General features: G+C 41.2%; 1 long non-coding RNA gene across 2 annotated transcripts; it reads left to right on the forward strand.

Annotated features, from left to right (window-relative positions):
* The first annotated feature begins 391 nt into the window (after positions 1 to 391).
* Positions 392 to 14,943, forward strand: LOC148123926 (uncharacterized). 2 transcript variants are annotated; one of them, XR_015739901.1, is made up of 3 exons: positions 392 to 431; positions 13,307 to 13,424; positions 14,732 to 14,943. It is a non-coding gene; the product is annotated as an uncharacterized LOC148123926 (long non-coding RNA). The 2 variants fall into 2 exon arrangements; XR_015739900.1 differs by lacking the exon at positions 392 to 431 and adding an exon at positions 1,808 to 1,947.
* Positions 14,944 to 20,120: the final 5,177 nt, after the last annotated feature.

Genomic DNA, 20,120 nt, shown 5'->3' on the forward strand with positions numbered 1-20,120 from the left:
ACAGTTGTAAGTGCAAGAACTGGTTGCGAGTCACTTTTCTCCAGCACCATAATAATAACTTTGAGCGGTCATTAAATGAATGATTTCTCAGACGAAAACTACCTGTACTACTACCTTAACGAATCTCGTAATTAAAGTATTGTATCATTTTCCAAGCTCACACAGAAGTCTGAAAAAAAGATGGACTACTTTAATGAACAGCAGAGAAGTTTTGTGCTCAGAAAGGATTTGAAGCACTTCTTCTGAATTAGTTGTGAAGGGTGCCTGCCCCTATTGTACGGTAAGAGGAGAAGAGATGGAGTCAGATTGTCTGGAATCTAGTTTACGCTACTGTTTGAATTCTGCTGCTTTTAATTGCTTCCTTTTCCCAGACCTTTCTCCGATATGAGAGTGGCTACTTCTCTTCCATAGCTCTTATTGATGGTCGCCAGGTACTGTTTTAAATTTTAAGGGACTGAAGGAACTGACTTTTTCTTTGCCAAATAGCACATGAGAGAGCTTGGTGCGGGTGTGGTGTGGTGCAGGGGGTATCAGAACTGAATTTTTACTGCTTACCGCAGTTTGATGTTGGGCTGCATTCAGGAGTGTTTTGGATTCTAATACAATTTATGCCTACTGCACAATCACACGATTCAGCTTTTCCTGGATTTTCTCAATTTGTGGGTGCAGTTGGATAGTTGTGTTTTTTCTCTCCACACATAAGAAACTTAACCCTTCAGGGAAACACCGTATTAGAATCTATTGTCCTCAGTAGACAGAGCTTTCCCACATCCATAAAGGTGGACTTGAAATAAAGACATTCCTATATCTGCATAGAAAGATGATAGATGATAGATAGATAGATAGATAGATAGATAGATAGATAGATAGATAGATAGATAGATAGATAGATAGAATAACTTTATTGTCACTTTGAAGTACACTAATTGGCATACATTAAAATGAAATTATATATGAGTGTAATAGGCAGTTCATGAGATTTCCACAAAGACTTTAAAATATGGGCTTTCTTGACCACAACCCAGAAATCAAATCGAATTAAAATAAAATCCACTGTGTCCCTTCCCCCTAATTTCCTTAATTACTGGGAAAAGCAGACGTTTATGGAGATGACATGCAAGTGTTATGTTAATGGCCTCCAGGCTGACACTGTGCTTTTTCATTTCACTTCCTTTTGTCATAAAATCGACAATTGTGATGGCTCCAGGAGAAAATGGGGTGGGTTCCCAGGGCCCCATGGCTGCATGTGGGGTGAACTTGTTGGCAAATTCCTGCCTTGCCTTTCCTGGCTGCCTCTGGGGATGTTCTGGAATTGGGCTGTTGCTGACTTAGCTTTTCTTCTCTGCCACACAGCTCGGCTTTGTCTTTTTCTTTGTGACATGTAATTTCCCTTGGTACAATTAGGACTGTCTCAGTCATTCTGTTTCTATCTTTGGCCTGCTTAACGCACAACATAGCTATGTTAATTGCAGAAGTTTAGAGTGCATGCATAAGACTTGGGGTTTTCTCTTTTTTTTCCCTTCTGGAGTGAGCTTTCAAGAGAGATTTGATGTGCTGTTCAGGATCCTTGGAGATGAGAAAGCCTTTATGGTTGCAATTTGTTTAGTTTGGGCAGTGCAAGGTTTGGGTCTGTGGGAGGGCTGCACTGATTAAAATGCTCCAAGTGCCGATCCACCGATCAACAGAGGAATTGTGTATAAGTACACAATTCATGCTTTTGGCCCAGAATAGGTTCTGCTTTTTAGTTGCTTATAGGCCAGAGGGGGTATTCAGCAGGTTCTGACCAGTTCTAGAGAACCGGTAGTAGAAATTTTGAGTAGTTCGGAGAACCAGCAAATACCAGCTCTGACTGGCCCCGCCCCCATCTATTCTCTGCCTCCTGAGTCCAAGCTGATCATCTGGATCTTCTTTGATTGCCCAGCAGAGGAGAATGGAGCTGGAAAGCAGGTTAGTAGGATGGGGAGGGAATGGGGATTTTGCAGTATCCTTCCCTTGCCACGCCAAACAAGGCACACTCACAGAACTGGTAGTAATTTTTTTTAATCCCACCACTGTTATAGGCTACAGGCTATTCTTCTACAACAGAGTGTTAGAATAGAGCTGGAAAGGACCTTGGAGGACTTCTAGCACAAGCAGGATAATCTATTCTATACCATTTCAGATAAGTAGCTGTCTACTGGTAGTTTCTTCTTAAAAACCTCCAGTGATGGAGCACCCACGATTTCTGAGGGCAAACTATTCCACTGGTTAATTGTCATCACTGTTAAGTCTTTCCTTAATTCCAGGTTGCTTCTCTCTTTGATTAGTTTCCAAATTCCAATTTCTTGTCCTGCCCTCTGGTGCTTTATAGAGTTATTTGATCCGCTCTTCTTTGTGATAGCCCCTCAAATACTAGAATACTGCTGTCATGTCACCCCTAAATTCTTCTTTTCTTTATACTAGCTAACCCCAAATCCTACAACAGTTCTTCATATGTTTTTGTCTCCAGGCCTTTGATCATCTTAGTTGCTCTTCTCTGATCTTTTTCCAAGGTCTCAACATTTTTTTTGTAGTACGGTAACCAAAATTGGTTGCAATATTCCAGGTGTGGCCTTACTAGGGTTTTATAAAGCGGTACTAGTACTTCATGTGATCTATTATTCTATTTCTTTGTTTATACAACCCAGGATTGTATTAGCTTTTTTGGATGCACACTGCTGGCTCATATTCAAATGAACATCTACTAGGACTCCAAAATCCCTCTCACAGTATCAATGTGGCCAGCAATTGTAGCATGTCATTCAGAATTCTGGGGATTGTAATTCTGGGGAAATGTCAGAAATCAGCCTTAGAAATATGCTCCCTTTAACAAGTGTCTCCTAATCATGTCTGGAGCCCTTGCAGTGCTAGGCTGTCCAGTTTTTTTTCAGCAGAGGGAAGTGTTTCTGCATGCATCTTTGGATACAAGCCGGTCCCTTCTTTGAAAAATGGCATCACCTATTCCACCGGGAGATATTTTTGTATGTCGGCCTTACAAACATTCGTCCAATTCTTTATACAATGATTTATTTGAAGCTTGTAAGACCAATGGCTTAAGTTCTGAATAGGTGTATAGGTAGTCTTCAACTTATGACCACAACTGAGCCCGAAATTTCTGTTGTTACACGAGACATTTGCTAAAGGAGTTTTGCCCCATTTCACAATTTTCTCTTGTCACAGTTGTTAAGTGGATCACTGCAGTTGTTAAGTTAATCAGGATTCCCAATTGGCTTTGCATGTCAGGTCACAAAAGGTGATCACGTATAGTTTACAATCATTCAAGTTCTTCCCGCCAAGTATAATTCTTACCTTAATATTTAAGTATGCATGACATGGTTCATGTGAGGACTTGAATGAGCCCCAAACTTTACTCCCTTAACAACAAGGTAAGCATAATTATGCAGCCTTCAATCCGACACAGTACTTGCAGATATGTTGGAACAACTACTATCATCTTCTTTGTAAGAAGGATAGATTTTGTAATCCACACTGTGATTTCCCATCAAATTTGGGAAAGTTGCTATATAAGCCAAGTGAAGAAGAAAAACATCCCAGGGGATCTTCAGAAATTTGCAGCAAAAATGATGCAGAATTTAAACCAATTGAATGTCATTGCTGAGGTTGGATGAGATGCAAAATATAAAGATAGCCATTTCATTCCTTGATCTCACTGTAGCTCAGAGGTATCTTTCAAAACCTCAGTAATTGTTCAGCTCCCTGTTTTGATGGCAATATAAGTCATTTCCCTTGATTATTGGATAATATATACATCCTACTATGTTGTCCACAGAGTGCTAGAAAACCCTTCTCTGTAATTCATGGATCAAAACATGTTGTGCCATAAATATTGGGTATATTGTAATGCTATTGTCCAAGACACTTGGTTTCCATGCATATTCATTGGCTGAGTAAATATGCAAAGTGACGGTTTCTAGCTTTGGGCTACTTCCTACATGTCCAATTTTTTTCATGAAATTTTATTGCTGCCATATGGAAATTTTGCTTTGTGTCTCTGTTTTGTACACCGAGGAAATCCTGATAAGCTTATTCAACATATAAATAAAATCCCACTGCAGTCAGCCCATCTATGTGATAGCAGCCTTCTAATCTTGGCTTCCCTCAAAAGATCGATCAAGAGTAGACTTTGTTGTACTTGGTTATTTGAATATGAGATGCCAGGGTTTAGGCTTTATTGGTAACTGAAACAAGTCCTGGAAGAAAGAAAAGACATATTACCTTTCAAAAAGCACAGTACTGCTGCTAAAACATCCCTACATGGACTCTAAGGTGACCTAACTTTTTATTTATTGCTCGACCACAGTAAAACCTGAGCTGGGGATTTAGGCACGGATTCTCAATTCACTATATTCAAGGACTAGGAAAGAAAATGTAAAATGTTTCATTACTTGATTTAGGAGTAGAAAAATATAATCTGTCCCTAACTCCTGTCCCAAATACCTTAAAAAAATATTCACCGAACTAAAAATCTAAGTGCATTAACTGATTGTTCAATTATATGCCCTCAACTTGCTGCCAGTTCTTAGCAACCATGTAGATCAGGAGTATCAAACTCAATTTCACTGAGGCCACATCAGCGTTGTGTTTGCTCAGGGGGGCAGGGGAGCTGTCCAGGTGGGCATGGCCAGGGTGGGCATGACCAGTTCAATATCACTCATGTCGGGGACACCTGTGGTGGCCTAGGCGGGGCTGGGGGTGGATCTACTTTTGCTAGTAGTTTGTTTTTCTAGCACTCTGCCAGTGAAAACAGAACTCACAGGGATGCTGTTTTCAGGGTAGCCCTGTGGGCCAGATCTAAGCAGCCCACAGGCTGGATTCAGCCTGCAGGCCTTGGGTTTGACACCCCTGATATAGATAGATTTTCTCCAAGGCAATCTTTCAGGTCTTCTAACAATGCCCATCTAACTAATTCCATCCACTTTGCTCCTTGTTGTCCTCTTCTTCTCTTTCCTTCTCCTTTTCTCAGCATTATAAGCTTTCTCCAGAGAGTTAGGTCTTCACATGGGATGTCACAGTTATTGAACATGTTGTATATAGACATTTACATACTCGTAATACTACGTTCCGATTGGATAATCACTACAGCATAGTGATTGGTAGTTAACAAAGCATTATGATTGGCCACCTAAATGGCGGGAGGTTTAAAATGATGCCATTGGTTGCAAGCTGCGAGCTGCCGCTATAAAAGATGCTGCCGCAGCTCGGGTTTAGTTGAATTTACTGACTGTAAATAAAGAGCTGATTTCAACTCCGGTCTCCAGTCTACTTTGTTCTGGCAATAGAACACTGGCGACGAGGGTGGGATTGAGCGAACAAAGACCGTAAACATGTGGCAACGTACGCTGAGAAATCGACGAGATGGCTGGCAACAGCGCACCACCCACAGCGTTCAACCCAGCTGAAGAAGACTGGGAGTCATATATCGACAGGTTCCTGATGTTCCTGGAAAGTAACGAACTACAAGGAATCACTGACCAAAGGAAGAGAGCTGTATTCCTGACACACTGCGGACCGACCATTTTTAAAATGGCAAAAGCATTAGCAAAACTGCACGATGTCAAACAGATGGCATGGCCAGACCTGAACCGGATGCTTAGAGCCCACTACACGCTGTTGTTTCCAATCTCATTCGATGACACGAATTTTATAAACAGGATCAACGAGAAGGAGAGAGTATTGGGGATTTCGTAGCAGCACTAAGGGACATTGGAGGAGCATGAAAATTCCTCAACATGGACGAAGTCATGAGAGATCGCGTGGTCCTTGGTTTGAGAGACACTACCCTACAGAGCAAACTACTAAATCGACCAAACATCACCGTAAATGAAGCCATCGCTGAAGCAACCGCAGCGGAAGCGACAAAGAAATCAGCGGCTACGATGTGACAAATGAATATGGCCAGCAGCCCAAGCCAGAGCAGAGAAAAGAAAATGGAAGGTAACCAGAAACACACTACCGCAACCACCCACCATGAAGATATCGATTCCTCAACCGATACCGAAGGCGAAGACGAAGAGGTGAATAGGCTCCAGTCAGAACAGAACTGGCGCGAAAGAAGAGAAAGAAAACCTGAGTTTCAGTGTGCAGGATGTGGAAGAAATCACCCGCGTTCGGAGTGCTGTTTTTGGGATGCCATCTGCAGGCACTGTGAAAAACGGGGGCATATTGCAAGGGTCTGCCGAAACAGAAAGAGCTATAGTCCTAAAAGATGAGGCAGCACCCACCTCCCCAGGACTAAGGAGAAACAAACTGGTAGCCATTGGAGCCGAGAAAATAGAAGTCAACAACTCCACGAGAAAGAAGAAACACATCAAACCATTATCATCGGGAACGCCAGAGCAACAGACGCAAAGAAGGTTCGCATAACCATAAAAATAGAAGGGGAGCCATGAGAAATGGAAGTGGACTCAGGCTCATACTTGTCAATGGTATCATGGAATACAATAAAAAACTTGATACTGGATATACAAAGAAAAGAACTCGAAGAGCAAAGCCTAAGGTTAAAAGATTACCAAGGCAACAAAATTCTGGTAGTAGGACTGGGACATTTTAAAATAAAATTCAAGAAACATACCGAAGTCCTCCCATTGACAATCATCGATCGAGACTGCTCTAGCCTGCTTGGGTTAGAATGGTTTGCACCATTGGGGATCAAGGTGACAGGAATCAACAGCATCACCGAAACAGACTGGGAAGGAAGCCTGATGAAGGAGTTCCAGGACATATTCGACGGGACTTTAGGCAAGTACCGTGGGACCCCTATCTCATTTAGCCTAAACTCGAACATAGCTCCCATTCAGTTAAAGGCCAGATGCGCAAAGGGAATTGCGTTAAAGCCAAAAATCAATGAGCAACTGAACAAACTCATCGCTCAAGGGGTGCTAGAGCCAATTGACCATGCCAGATGGGAAACCCCGATTGTGACTCCAGTGAAACCAGAAGGGTCCGTGCGCATCTGTGGTGACTATAAGGCCACCCTGAACCACGCATTGCAGCAGAGCGCATATCCCGTTCCAGTAGTCCAGCACCTTTTGCACTCGCTGGGGGGAGGAAAAGTTTTTGCAAAGCTCAATCTCACCTAGGCATATCAACAATTGCCAGTTGACCCCGAGCCGGCAGAGGCGCAGACTATTGTAACACATGGGGGGGCATTTAAATGCAACAGATTACAATTTTGTGTCAGCGTGGCCCCAGATGTTTTCCAAAGTCTGATGGAACGCCTCCTACAAGGACTAAAAGGGGTGGTCCCCTATTTTGATGATGTGTTAGTATCCGCCGGAAATAAAAAAACAACTACAAGACTGGCTGAGGGCAGTTTTGAAAAGATTTAGGGAAGCAGGACTAAAAGTCAAAAAAGAAAAATGCCAACTTGTCACAAATCAGGTCGAGTTCCTGGGATACCTTATAGATGAAGCAGGGCTAAACCCCACTGAAAAAAAAATAAAAGCAATAAAAGAAGCACCCAGACCAGAAAAAACACCCGATTTACAGGCATTCTTGGGACTCATTAATTTTTATAACGTTTTTATGCCACAGAAGGCAACCATAGCGGAACCACTGCATAGACTACTCAATAAAAAAGCCACGTGGAACTGGGGCCAATGTGAAGAAGCCGCGTTCCAACAAATTAAAGACTTAATAAAGTCCAAATCAGTATTAATCCAATATAACGACACGCTGCCACTGACTGACACCTGTGATGCATCATCTTTCGGCATAGGCACAATACTTAGTCACACACTACCCAATGGCAGAGAAGCACCGATTGCCTTTTACTCCAAGACGCTATCAAAAAATGAAAGAAACTACAGCCAACTGGACAGAGAAGCCTTGGCCACTATCTCAGGTGTAAAACATTTTCACGAATACCTTTATGGTAGGACATTTTCCTTAATTACCGACCACAAGCCACTACTAGGAATCCTGGCAGGAGACAGAGGCACTCCCAACATCTTATCTCCAAGAATGACATGATGGTCAGAATTTCTAGCAGCCTACAACTATAAGCTAATCTATTGACCAGGAAAATCCATACCCCAAGCCGACGCACTGACCTGTTCACCTCTACCAGACCATGACGACGACCCAGCTCCCACCACACGCACCCTGCAAATTGAAACAATACCAAACTTGCACATCACCACATCGGACATCGCAAGGGAAACCGCCAAAGACACACTAATGGCCCGAATCCTGAACTGGGTGGAGAGAGGCTGGCTGGAAAATAACAAAAACAAGACTTTCAAACCTTTTAGAACCCGGCAAACTGAACTGTCAATTGAAAAAGATTGTATATTATGCGGGGGATAGGGTTGTTGTTCCAAGAAAATTACAAGAAGACGTGCTGAACATGTTACATGAGGGACACTCAGGCATGGTAAAAATGAAGTCCCTGGCCAGAAGCTACGTCTGGTGGCCAGGAATAGACAAAGACATTGAGAAATGGGTAAAAACATGTAATAAATGCCAGTTGTCCAGACCTACCCCCCTTCAGCACCAGTCCTTGACTGGGAGACACCCAGAGGCCCCTGGTCAAGGATCCACATAGACTTCGCCAGACCTACCAAGGGATATACATTCTTAATCATCGTCGATGCCTACTCAAACTGGTTAGAGGTCAGCATCATGAGTTCAACAACAACTGAACCTGTCACTAAACAACTCAAGAAACTTTTCGCCATGCATGGATTACCAAACATATTAGTCTCGGACAATGGCCCACAGTTCACAGCTTTAGCTTTTGAACAATTCCTTGCAGAACAAGGCATATGACATGCCCTGACAGCGCCAGCTCACCCGGCGACAAACGGACAGGCGGAACACATGGTTAGATATACGAAAGAAGCATTAGAAAAAATTGAAGGAGGTGACATGCAAGATAAAATAAATACAATGCTCACAATTCAACATATAACGCCATGCACATCAACGAACAAGAGTCCAGCTGAAGTTTTAATGGGCAGAAAATTGCAAACATACTTGGACAGACTACATGCCACCTACAACCCCAAGAAGCCACCAGATTCCTCCAGTAAGTACCGCACATTTATACCAGGTGACTTGGTATACGCGAAAAATCTTACTGGCGACCCATTGTGGTTACCGGCCACAATAACACAAATAACAGGCCCCCCGGTCATACCGATTGGAAACGATGGACTGCAGAACCTGGAAAAGGCACATAGACCAACTATAGTCTCAAAACCTTGAACGCAACACCGATACACCCTGAAACATAGAACAAACCCATACACAACAGCCAATAAGTAATAATAAAACCAGAGGGGGGGGGACCCTTAAATAATAAAGAAAGGGAAGAACCCCCTTTAACACAAGCAAAAACAGGCCAGCAACAGAAAGCCCAAAGACAAACTACTTACCAATAGACCTCTTCAAAAGGAGGAAGCTGGAAGAGAACCAGGAGAGAAGCAGCCGAGCTGACTCTACCTGTCCAGGTAAACCAGAAGGGAGCGGCAAAGCCCATCCACCGACCTAACAAGGATCGGCGAAAGCGGCATGGCTGACTCGCCCTTCCAGGAGGTTCCAGAGAGAAGGATGGGAGAGACAGCGATCCCGTCCGAGCCAATTGAAGACAACACAGAAACTGAACTGTGCAGGTCAAGTAGGACCCACAAAAGTCACGCAAATAGGCGGGGCTGGACCATACCAAGAGGGGAGGGGTGTTGTATATAGACATTTACATACTCGTAATACTACGTTCCGATTGGACAATCACTACAGCCTAGCTAGCTAGTTAACAAAGCATTATGACTGGCCGCCTAAAAGGTGGGAGGTTTAAAATGATGCCATTGGTTGCAAGCCGCAAGCAGCTGCTATAAAAGAGGCTGCCGCGGCTCGGGTTTAGTTGAATTTACTGACTGTAAATAAAGAGCTGATTTCAACTCCGGTCTCCAGTCTACTTTGTTCTGGCGATAGAACAGAACACATGACTCAGAAGCAATCATGACTAGATGTACTGGTAATTTTAATGAAATGAAATAGAAAAAAAATTAACTTGATTTTTTTTTCCTCACCAGCTCTCTTCTATAGTTCAGGCCCCAACATACCACTCGAGGATGAGATTGTTCCTTTGACCCAGAAAGAATTGCAAACCGCTGTTCTCCCTCTTTCAATGAAAAGGGCTTCTGAATATTAACTGAGTTCTCTAACATTGCCTGTGCACTTTTTAAGGCAGGTCCTGTCATTTCCAAGATAGTCTGGATATTGTTACATGACACCACATTTGTCACTTTGAACTGAATGACAACATCTTAGCAGACACAAGCACTGAAAAAACAAGGATAAATACTACAGATGCCTCTTTTCCCCTCCCCCCTCCTGGCACACAGCAACAGGGCTATGACACTGCAAACCATCTTGCATTGAAGTCTAATGGAAACCAAATCCCTCTTTTGAAATTAAAAAGAAAAGGCAGGCATCTGAGAAAGGAATAAAAGAGACGACTCTCAAACAGGCAACATTTCCTCTATCATCAGCTTGTGTCTCTGTAATCCTCCCAGCACTGGAATGGTCTTGAATTCTGTGGGCTTTTCACAAGGTTATCTCTAATGATTTCTCCCAAGCTTTAAAGTGCAGGCATCTTATTACTGACAAAGAGGAAAGCACAGTCCTGTGGTCTGATGGACTAAAGATTTCTATCCCAGAAGTGTGAATGTGAAAAGCTAGAATACTAGATTCAATTGTAAGTAACGCCCCACACCCAGGCTCAATAGAGATAGATCCTCAAGTTATAACCACAATTTGGATTGGAACTTTCCTGCTCAATGAAGTGGCTAAGGGAGTGGGGCCCTATTGTATGACCTTTTTTTGCCACAGTTATTAAGATAATCACTCTGGACATTAAGCGAATCACATGGTTGTTAAGAAAATCCGGCTTCCCCCATTAATTTTGCTTATTGGAATTGGGTAGGAAGGTTGCACATGGTGATCCCATGATTCCAGGATGCTGCAACCATTGTAAATAAATGCCAACTGCCAATTGCCCAACTTTTTACTGTCCGGATGCTACAACGGTGCAGTTGTAAGATCTCTTTTTCAGCACTGCTGTAACTTTGAACAGTCACTAAACAAATGGTCATAACATGAGAGCTACTAATACACAGAAGGGAGATGTGGGAGGGAACTGTCCAAGATAGATACAGTCTGTTGTTCCATATTAAATTAGGGTTGTGCATCCTAAGATTATAATTAATCCAAGATCTTTGGATGTGTATCCCAAAGCCTAGCAACCGTGTTGTTATTTTTAATGAGACATAAAGGGAACTCTTTTCAATCCACAAGGAAGAATGATGTGAATTGAAATTGAAATTGTTTTGACCTGCCTCTGCCCACTTTCTGTTGTTTTCTATTCTATTTTCAGAATATATTTTTTTCCAGCAGAGGTAAATGAAGCCTGGCTGACCACTGATTAAGAATAGCTCTGCAGGTTCAGATCAAGATTCATCTTAATTTAGAGTTTAATTTTTCAAAGTGCTCAAATGGATTTCTCCAGAGTGCTCACCAACAAGGAAACAGAGATGCATCCTCCTTTTGCCAATCTTCCTTTGAAGCTGGTGTTTCCAGCATGGAGATAATATGGAGCTTCCAAGAGTAATAGCTGCTGATAGACTTAGCCACATGAATTTATATCCTTCCATTTTAAAATAATCCCATTTAGTTCCCCCTCTCACCTTGTAATGAACTCCACAGGTTAATTATGGGCTGTGTGAAGAACTATTGAATATTGTCTCTTCTAATCCCAATTTTCTCCTAAGGAAGATGTGTAAAGAGTCTTGATCATTTTAGTTGTCTCAATTTTTCCAAGCTTCACTTTTCCAGTTTGTAATGGAGTGGAAACTGGATTTTTGGTGTTTGAATTAATGGAGAACATAAGATAATGCAGTGTTTGGTGCATTGTTTTCACTGACTGGCCACAGCTTTCTCATAGAAGGATTAAGGAGAGTGAGAGAGAAATACTACAGAGATGACTTTGGAGAAACGATGCTGAGACAATTAATAAAACATTTACCAAAACATATTTAATCTTTGTAAAAAAAAGAAAACAGTAGAAAGGAACACAAAATAGTTGTACTAGAAGACCTCCAAGGTCCCTTCTAACTCTGTTCTCTATATTCTTATTTCTGCTGAATCTAAAAAGGAAAATAAGGATTGTAAGTCCATCTCCAGAGGATATCCAAGTGGAACACAACAGGGTTTTCATCTAAAGGCCTTCAGGGGAAGGTCACCAGAAGAATGCTATGGATATAATTTACTTGGAGGCATTTGATAAAGTAGACCACAACCTACTACTTGATAAGATAGAAAAATGTGGGTTAGACAGCATCACCACCAAACACATTCATAACTGGATGACTAAGCAACCTAGAACCGAGGAGAAATTTCCTGGCAGTGTAATTAATCAATGAAATGACTTGTCTTCAGAAGTTGTGAATTCTCCAACACTGGAAGTTTTTAAGAAAAGTTTGGACAACCATTTGTCTGAAATGGTATAGGGTTTCCTGCCTGAGCAGGAGATTGGACTAGAAGACCTCCAAGGTGCCTTGCAACTCTGTTATTCTGTTCTATTCTACTTGTGAACATGGTTTCACTCGGGATAATCCTGAGGCTCTACTGGCTCTAGGATTGCTTTTGGATGAAGAAGAGTCCATTCATGTTTGCAGCTATGGAATATGACTTGGATCTGAACTTTCAGTCTAGCCTACTTAATGGGATAAAAAAAAGATCCTTGATCCATCTGGGAAGAAAATTGGAATACCAAGTAGAAAGACAGACAGACTGATAGGATAGGATACCATATTTTAGAATTTAACATGATTTTGCATTGATCTGCTGTGAGAAGAATGGTTAATTCCAGGAATATCCATGGGGCTGTATCAAAAGGAATATCCTTGGGAGTGAAGTGGTGGCAATCATCTTGATTTTGGGGACCTATGCACCACTTCCAAGAGGCATCCACAAAGGAAGATCAGAGTGACCCGTGACCAACTCAGATAGGATCCTGCAGCATTGTCCCGGGAAATGTATATTTGCCTTCCTTCATGAAGATCAATGTCTACAAGATAGTAGGCAAGATTTTGATTGGAACAATTACAGCTAACTCAAATTCTGATTCTCCCAGAAATCCATGCTCTTTTCAGATTATTCATCAAATAAATTCTTTAAATTTATCTCATTCTAATTGCATTTTTTTTTTGTCAAGAGCGGAGAGAATTGGAAATGATGCTGTCCTTTCTGTCTTTCCCTATTTTAGTGCCAAACCGAGAGCAGTGTGAATGCCTCTAAGACAGCATCAGATGACACCTGCCTCAAACAGAAGATGTCCAAGCCACAGGCTCAGCATGGGCTAATAAATTAAATGCCAAGGGACGGTATGTATGTATGTATGTATGTATGTATGTATGTATGTATGTATGTATTTAATATTGCCACCTATTCATTCGCATATGGCGACTCAAAGCGACTAAAGTTGGTTGAAGATGTAGCTTTTGTAAAGATGTGCGGGCAAACTGAAATGTTTCGGACATCTGGCTCAGATTATGCCTGGATTTGAAGTTCCTTTCCAGACTGGGATATGCTAGTTGAAACTTATTGCCCGTCTGTATAGACCCACATTATTTGAACAGGGTCATCAAAGAGGTTATAGGGAGGAAAGGCTTTCAGCCACTAGCCAGTCATTCACCCTAGCTAGGTTACCAGTCCTGAGCTGCTAAAAACATCCATTGACCACTAGATGGAAGGAAAGAGTTTCTTTGCCACCTTGGGGTCCTCCAGAGGTTTGTAGCGTAGATCTGGTAGTCCCATAAAAGCAGAAAATGAAAATATTGTAATGACATTAACATTGCTAATTAAATCAGAATTTACTGTGAATTGGGACTTATATCCAACAGGACAGTACCAAGCATTCAGAGGTAATCTCGAAGACCTGTAATCATTTTGTAAATGTCAACTTCTCTGATTGGAGACTAAAAAAGATTTAACTGAGCGCTTTCAGACACATAGACAAACTCGGGTGATTATTTTGTCAGGAAAGAAACACATCCAACAGGGCTTAAGAAGTCCATTATGATTAATTCATCTCTCCTTATCATTAAACTGATGGTTATATCCTCAGCATCTGTGCAGATGCCACCAAAACATTTATGGTCTTGATTCAATGAAAAACAGAGCCGCAGCCTCTTGGCTCCCTCTAACTTCACTTGTTCAGCATCGTTCTCTTTCAAGCAGCACTGATAGAAAGCCAAGATAAGCCTCCCTTTCAGATGTTTTATTGAGTTATGTGTACTATTAGCAGGATTATAGCAAATTCTTCTTGACAATCATTCTAGATATAAGAGTGTAAGAGAAAAAGAGGGAGAGGGAGGGACAGAGAAAGAGAAAAAGAAGTTAAGAGCCATATAGCTTTGTTTATTGATTATCTTTATTTACTATATTTTAATCCTCTTAGATGATTTTTGCCTCCCAAAGCAGCTCATAATTTGGAAAGAACTCTGTCCTGCTGTTTCCAGTCTAACATGATATGGCACACAAATGCTATGGAGAATGATCGTTTTCTAGGCAGGTCAGAACAAAGCAGTTTGCATAGCAAGCTTTGGTTTCAATAAAGGAAAATATTTGTAGCTGAGGGTTGAACTGAAAAGTCCTTGTGCTCTCTGAACTTGTTTTTTTCTTTTTGCAGATGTTTCATTAGCCAGACTAGATAACATCATCAGTGCTGATAAGGTTACTGACTTGGGGAATGAGACGCTTGCAAGAAAACAACCAATCACAGAGAGCAGCAAGGACTTAAGCTTTGGTTTCTTTGGTCAATGGACAGGTCTAGAAATGTATCTAATGAATATTGGAGTAAGTTGTCTTTTCTTCTTCTTCTGGGGTAGATGTGGACTAAGAATCCAGCCACCCTCAATTTGTCCATCCTGGGTATGAAAACACCCCCCCATTTTGAGAGAAAGCATAGGACGTAGCAAAAGAGCTACCTTATTCCTGACTGTTGTTGTTGTTGTTGTTGTTGTTGTTGTTCTTCTTCTTCTTCTTCTTCTTCTTCTTCTTCTTCTTCTTCTTCTTCTTCTTCTTCTTCTTCTTCTTCTTCTTCTTCTTCTTCTTCTTCTTCTTCTTCTTCTTCTTCTTCTTCTTCTTCTTCTTCTTCCTTCTCTTTCTCTCTCCTCTCTCTCTCTGTGTGAACAAGCTGAAATCCAAGGGTGGGATTCTACCAGTTCGCACCTACTCACTAGAACTGGTTGTTAACATTCTAAGCAGTTCGGAGAACCGGTTGTTAGAAGAAATTACTGGCCTAATCCTGTAAGGAAGGCAGGAAGGAAACATTCTGGTGTTGCTTACAGAAATTGCCTCTCCGTTAATCTTTATCACATTCTTGGCAGGATTAGACTTCCTGTCTCTGGAACTTCTCTGGAGGTTTTTTCCCCTCCTTTGCTGGTACTTTGCTCGGGTGGAGTGACCATTCAAAGTTACAATGGCATTGAAAAAAATGACTTATGACCATTTTTCACACTTATGACTGTTGCAGCATCCCCACAGTCATGAGAGGCCAGGCAAGGAGATGCATGCCTTGATGTGAGTGATATTGAGTTGGCCACACCCAGCCAATAATATGACCACCAAGCCACGCCCACCACCTAAGCCACATCCACAGAACCGGTTGTTTAAAATTTGAATCCCACCCCTGCTGACATCCTCTTTTTCCCTCCTTGTCTTCAATAGTCCATCCATTCTAGTTAATTCTCTCACTTCATTTGTTACATCTGCCCACTGAAATGGGCAGGAAGCCATCTGCCTTCTCTGGAGACACTCCTCATTTCATTGAGAAGGAGTAAGGAAGAACAAATCATATTGAAATGTCTTATGATGTTGTGATGCAAAGTCTATCCCTTTTGCTTTCCCTTTACAGGGGAAAATCCTTTTCTCTTGAATTCAGATGTCACCTTAAAGCACAAAAGCCAGTTGAGTGACTTTAGGCCAGTCACTCTATCTCAGCCCAACTCATTCATAGGGTTGCAATTGTACGGAAACTAGGAGGAGGAAGGAGTTACTTATAAAAATAATAAAGACAGAGTATAAATTAATAAGGAGTAGAGCAAGAGCGGGATTCAAATTTTTTAACAACCGGTTCTGTGGGTGTGGACATTTACATGAAAATACTCAAGAAAAAGTTGTTTACTCTAATACGAATGAGTTGCCTTTCTCCCTTAAAGATAAATTCATTTCAAGGAGCTGTTCTTCAATCCAGCCTTTACTTTGGAGGTTTAAGCAGCACATGAAATGCCTTTCACCATTTTTCTTGCCATTCATCCAGGTTTACTCAAAAACAAGTTCTACTCTTCTTAGTTTGATTTGATCTAGGTAAGAATATGTGGGTACTACTGATCATCTTACAGTATGTCTGGAAAGGAGAGGTAAAAGTAGGATAGTTTTACCAAATCTGAACTGCAAAAACTGCTAAAAGGCAGTAAAGATACAAAACTCTACCTTTTTGTTGCCACCTGATTGTCATTTTTTTTATTTTGTTGTTCCTACTTTTATTATTATTATAAATAACTCAAGGGGGTATTCCAGTATCTCAGGGGCTGCCACAAAGAGGAGGCAGTCAAGCTATTCTCCAAAGCACCTGAGGGCAGGACAAGAAGCAGTGGTACCTTCCAACTCTGCTCTTCTATTCTATTCTATTCTATTCTATTCTATTCTATTCTATTCTATTCTATTCTATTCAACACTCCTTAATCTTCTTATATTCCCTATAACAATAAGCCTGTGAGGTAGGGTAGACGGCTCCAAAATCATCCAGCTAGATTTCATCCAGCTATATTTCAAACAAATATATTTTGGGATACACACACACACACACACACACACACACACATATAGTGTATGAACTTTAAATTGCTTCCTTACCACTTGCACCTTTCTGAAATTTATCATGAGCCTGAATGCAGTTCACATGTCAAGAGAGTAAATTCATACTAGAATTGTGGCTGTCCATATTGGTTTGAAATTAGCAGCTATTCATCTCCAGTTTACCATATTTTCTAGTTTATGCTTCATGAAACCCTACAAAAAATGACATGAAGAGCCTTGCAATCTTATGCATGCATATTTTCTCAGAAAAAAGCTGATCACTATCCATTAGTGAGAAAATTTAGGGCTATCTTATGCATGCATATTTTCTCAGAAGAAAGCTGATCACTATCCATTAGTGAGAAAATTTAGGGCTAACTATTCTTTTGATCTTGCTTTGTAGGTTGCCTTTCTGTCATGAACTGGACAGATACATGAAACAAAAGTTTACAGATTTATTTTTTAGCTCCAGTTCTCTTTACTCTTGATGCTCTCTGCAGAAGCCAACCTCAATTCTCAGAAATCTTTCATCTTCATGGTCACTACTAAGAATTCTGGGGAACATCCCAACTGAAAAAAAAATGAGCTTTTCAAGTCAGATCACACTTCCCATAGATATTTTGTAAAGCACTCAGTCCTCTGGCAAATGTTTGTGATTGGGCCCCTGCCATATTCTCAAATTTTCAAATGTAACCATTAGCATGAAAAGGTGACTTATCGTTGCTCAAGTTTTTCTCGGGAGAAATAAAAGAGGAATAGGCCAGGTAATTGCAAGAATTTTTCACCGGGAGGATTCAAAGCCCTGAAACTTTTCTCTGTTGGCTGCTTTTGAAATTCTTGGCTGTGAGTTCAGAAGAAGGGCAAAAATACATTTAGTAAGCACTGGGATTGAAACAGAGGTACCATTTAAAGGACTTCTGCTAAATTTGTTCGGACTCTGTACCATTTTATCTCTTAGCTTAGTAAATATATCAAAGACAAACAGCATTTGAACAGTACAGGGATTACTACACTGCAAAAGAAGATTTCTAAGAAAGGAACCTATTACCCTGTTCCCAGCATTAGATCTAAGAGGCTCCTAAGTGGGTCTAAGTAGGCATTTTTAAATAACTTACATTGTTCAGCTACAGTTATCCAAATTCCAGCCTGACATTTAGCACTTAAAGAGTTTAGATAATCCAGACCCTCTTATCAGCTTCAGGGCAAGAGCGCTAAATATCATGTAGGCTTCTCTTGGACTGCAAGATGAAATGCAACTGGGAACCAAGTGCTTAGAACATCAAATAAAAACATAAAATCGAAAGCTGTTCATTAACACCGCCGGGTTATTCTTTTGTGTGCTTTTGTGCTTGGAAGACAGTGAACATCAGAATTTGTATGACAAAGAAGAATTTTCTAGTTAGCACCCTAGAACAATGAAATATTTTGAGGAATATTTTTTAAAAAGGCAGATTATTATATGTCCCAAAGGGAGAAATGTAGAAACATTGCTCTTGGAGACCTCAAAAGGCAGCCTCTACCTTTTCTTAATAGTCCACAGCAGATGTCAGCTTATTGAAAGAAGACAAGTATCTAGATAGCTCTGTTCATAAGCAAATAGACATCACCCAAGGTCCAACACAGGAAAAAGCCATTAAGCCACAATAGGAATTGCCCAACACCCTTTGAGAACACAAGCCCATTCATTGCAGCACCCTCAGAAACTTCAACCAAGCTCAGACAAACACTTAAGATTTGTACCTTGCCTACAGAGCCAGATGTGACTCCTACATAACCCCTACATGGCCCCATGTGAGTCTATTGACAGCCAATAGAATATATGTTCTTGCACAGGAACAGGAAGTTCAAGTGCAAAGCCCAAGAGAAGGCATAAAAGCCACCCACTTCCTATTCCATTTTGTCAGCTGCCCAGAACCCATATGGTTCTGCTTCATCAATAAACCATCTTTCCAATCAGCCTCCATGTTTCCAGTGTCTTTCTCCTGCCTTGAACTGAACCAGATGGATATTTCTTCCCACAGTTCCTTAAAGGATTTGTTATGTCCACAATGACCCATTTTGCAGCTAATCCATTACAGTATATACCAATTCCTTGACTTGCAATGGTAAGTGAGCCACAATTATGATCATAAATAATTGCAGTCATTAAGCAAGTCACCACATGACCAGACGTCATTTTACATTTTTTTCTAGCAGTCCATTAAGTGAACACTGCAGTAGATAAACAAACATGGGATCATAAATCATAGAATCTTAGAGCCGCAAGGGGCTTTGAAAATCTTCTAGTCCAGCTCTCCCCAAGGAGAGACCCTATAACATTTCAGGCAAATAGTTGTCCAGTCTCTTTTTTAAAACCTCCACAAAGCACCCACAATTTCTGGAGGCAAGCCATTCTACGGATTAATTGTTCTCACTGCCAAGAAATTTCTCCTCATTTCTGAGAGGCTTCTCTCCTTGATTTGTGTCTATCTGTTGCTTCTTCTCCTGCCTTCAGGTGCTTTGTAGAATAGGCTGACCCACTCTTCTTTGTGGCAGCCCCTCAAAATTGGAAGATTGCTATCATGTCACCCTTAATCCTTCTCTTTGTTAGTCTAAACCAGGGGTCTGCAACCTGCAGCTCTGGAGCCACATGCGGCTCTTTTGGCCCTCTGCTGCAGCTCCCTGTCAGCTGATCCCACCACTGGCTGGCCCCTCCCCTCCTCATCACTCCTCACCTGACCTGATGGTGATGGTGCTCCATATTCCAGAGCAGTGACTGAGTGGGAATGAGTGACCTCGAGTTGGCCACGCCCACCCAGTCACACCATTTGTTAAATTATTGGCTTCCAGCATTTTATTTTCTGTGGGAAATGGGTCAAAATGGCTCTTTGAGTGTTTAAGGTTGCAGACCCCTGGTCTAAACAGAACTAGTTTCTGTAGATTTCCTTGTGGTTTCTAATCCACATGTTAATCTGGCTTTTCCAAGAGCAGCCAAGATTTGTCACTGTAGATCAGGGATGTCAAACTCAATTTCATTGAGAGCCGCATCAGGGTTGTGTTTATTTTAGAGAAATATTAACAATGGAAAATAGCTGACCAAAATGCAACAGTGGATTGAACACAATTTTTAAAAATACAAAATGATATAGAAATAAGAAAAGTATGCATAAAGGTAGTAAAAAGTGAAATTGAATTTGTCTTAATAATCTGTTTGACAGAACAGAAAGTATATTAGCCAA

Source organism: Pseudonaja textilis, chromosome Z (assembly GCF_049901715.1).
Source record: "Pseudonaja textilis isolate UNSWEBS1 chromosome Z, rPseTex1.2, whole genome shotgun sequence".
NCBI classification, from domain to species: Eukaryota; Metazoa; Chordata; class Lepidosauria; order Squamata; family Elapidae; genus Pseudonaja; species Pseudonaja textilis.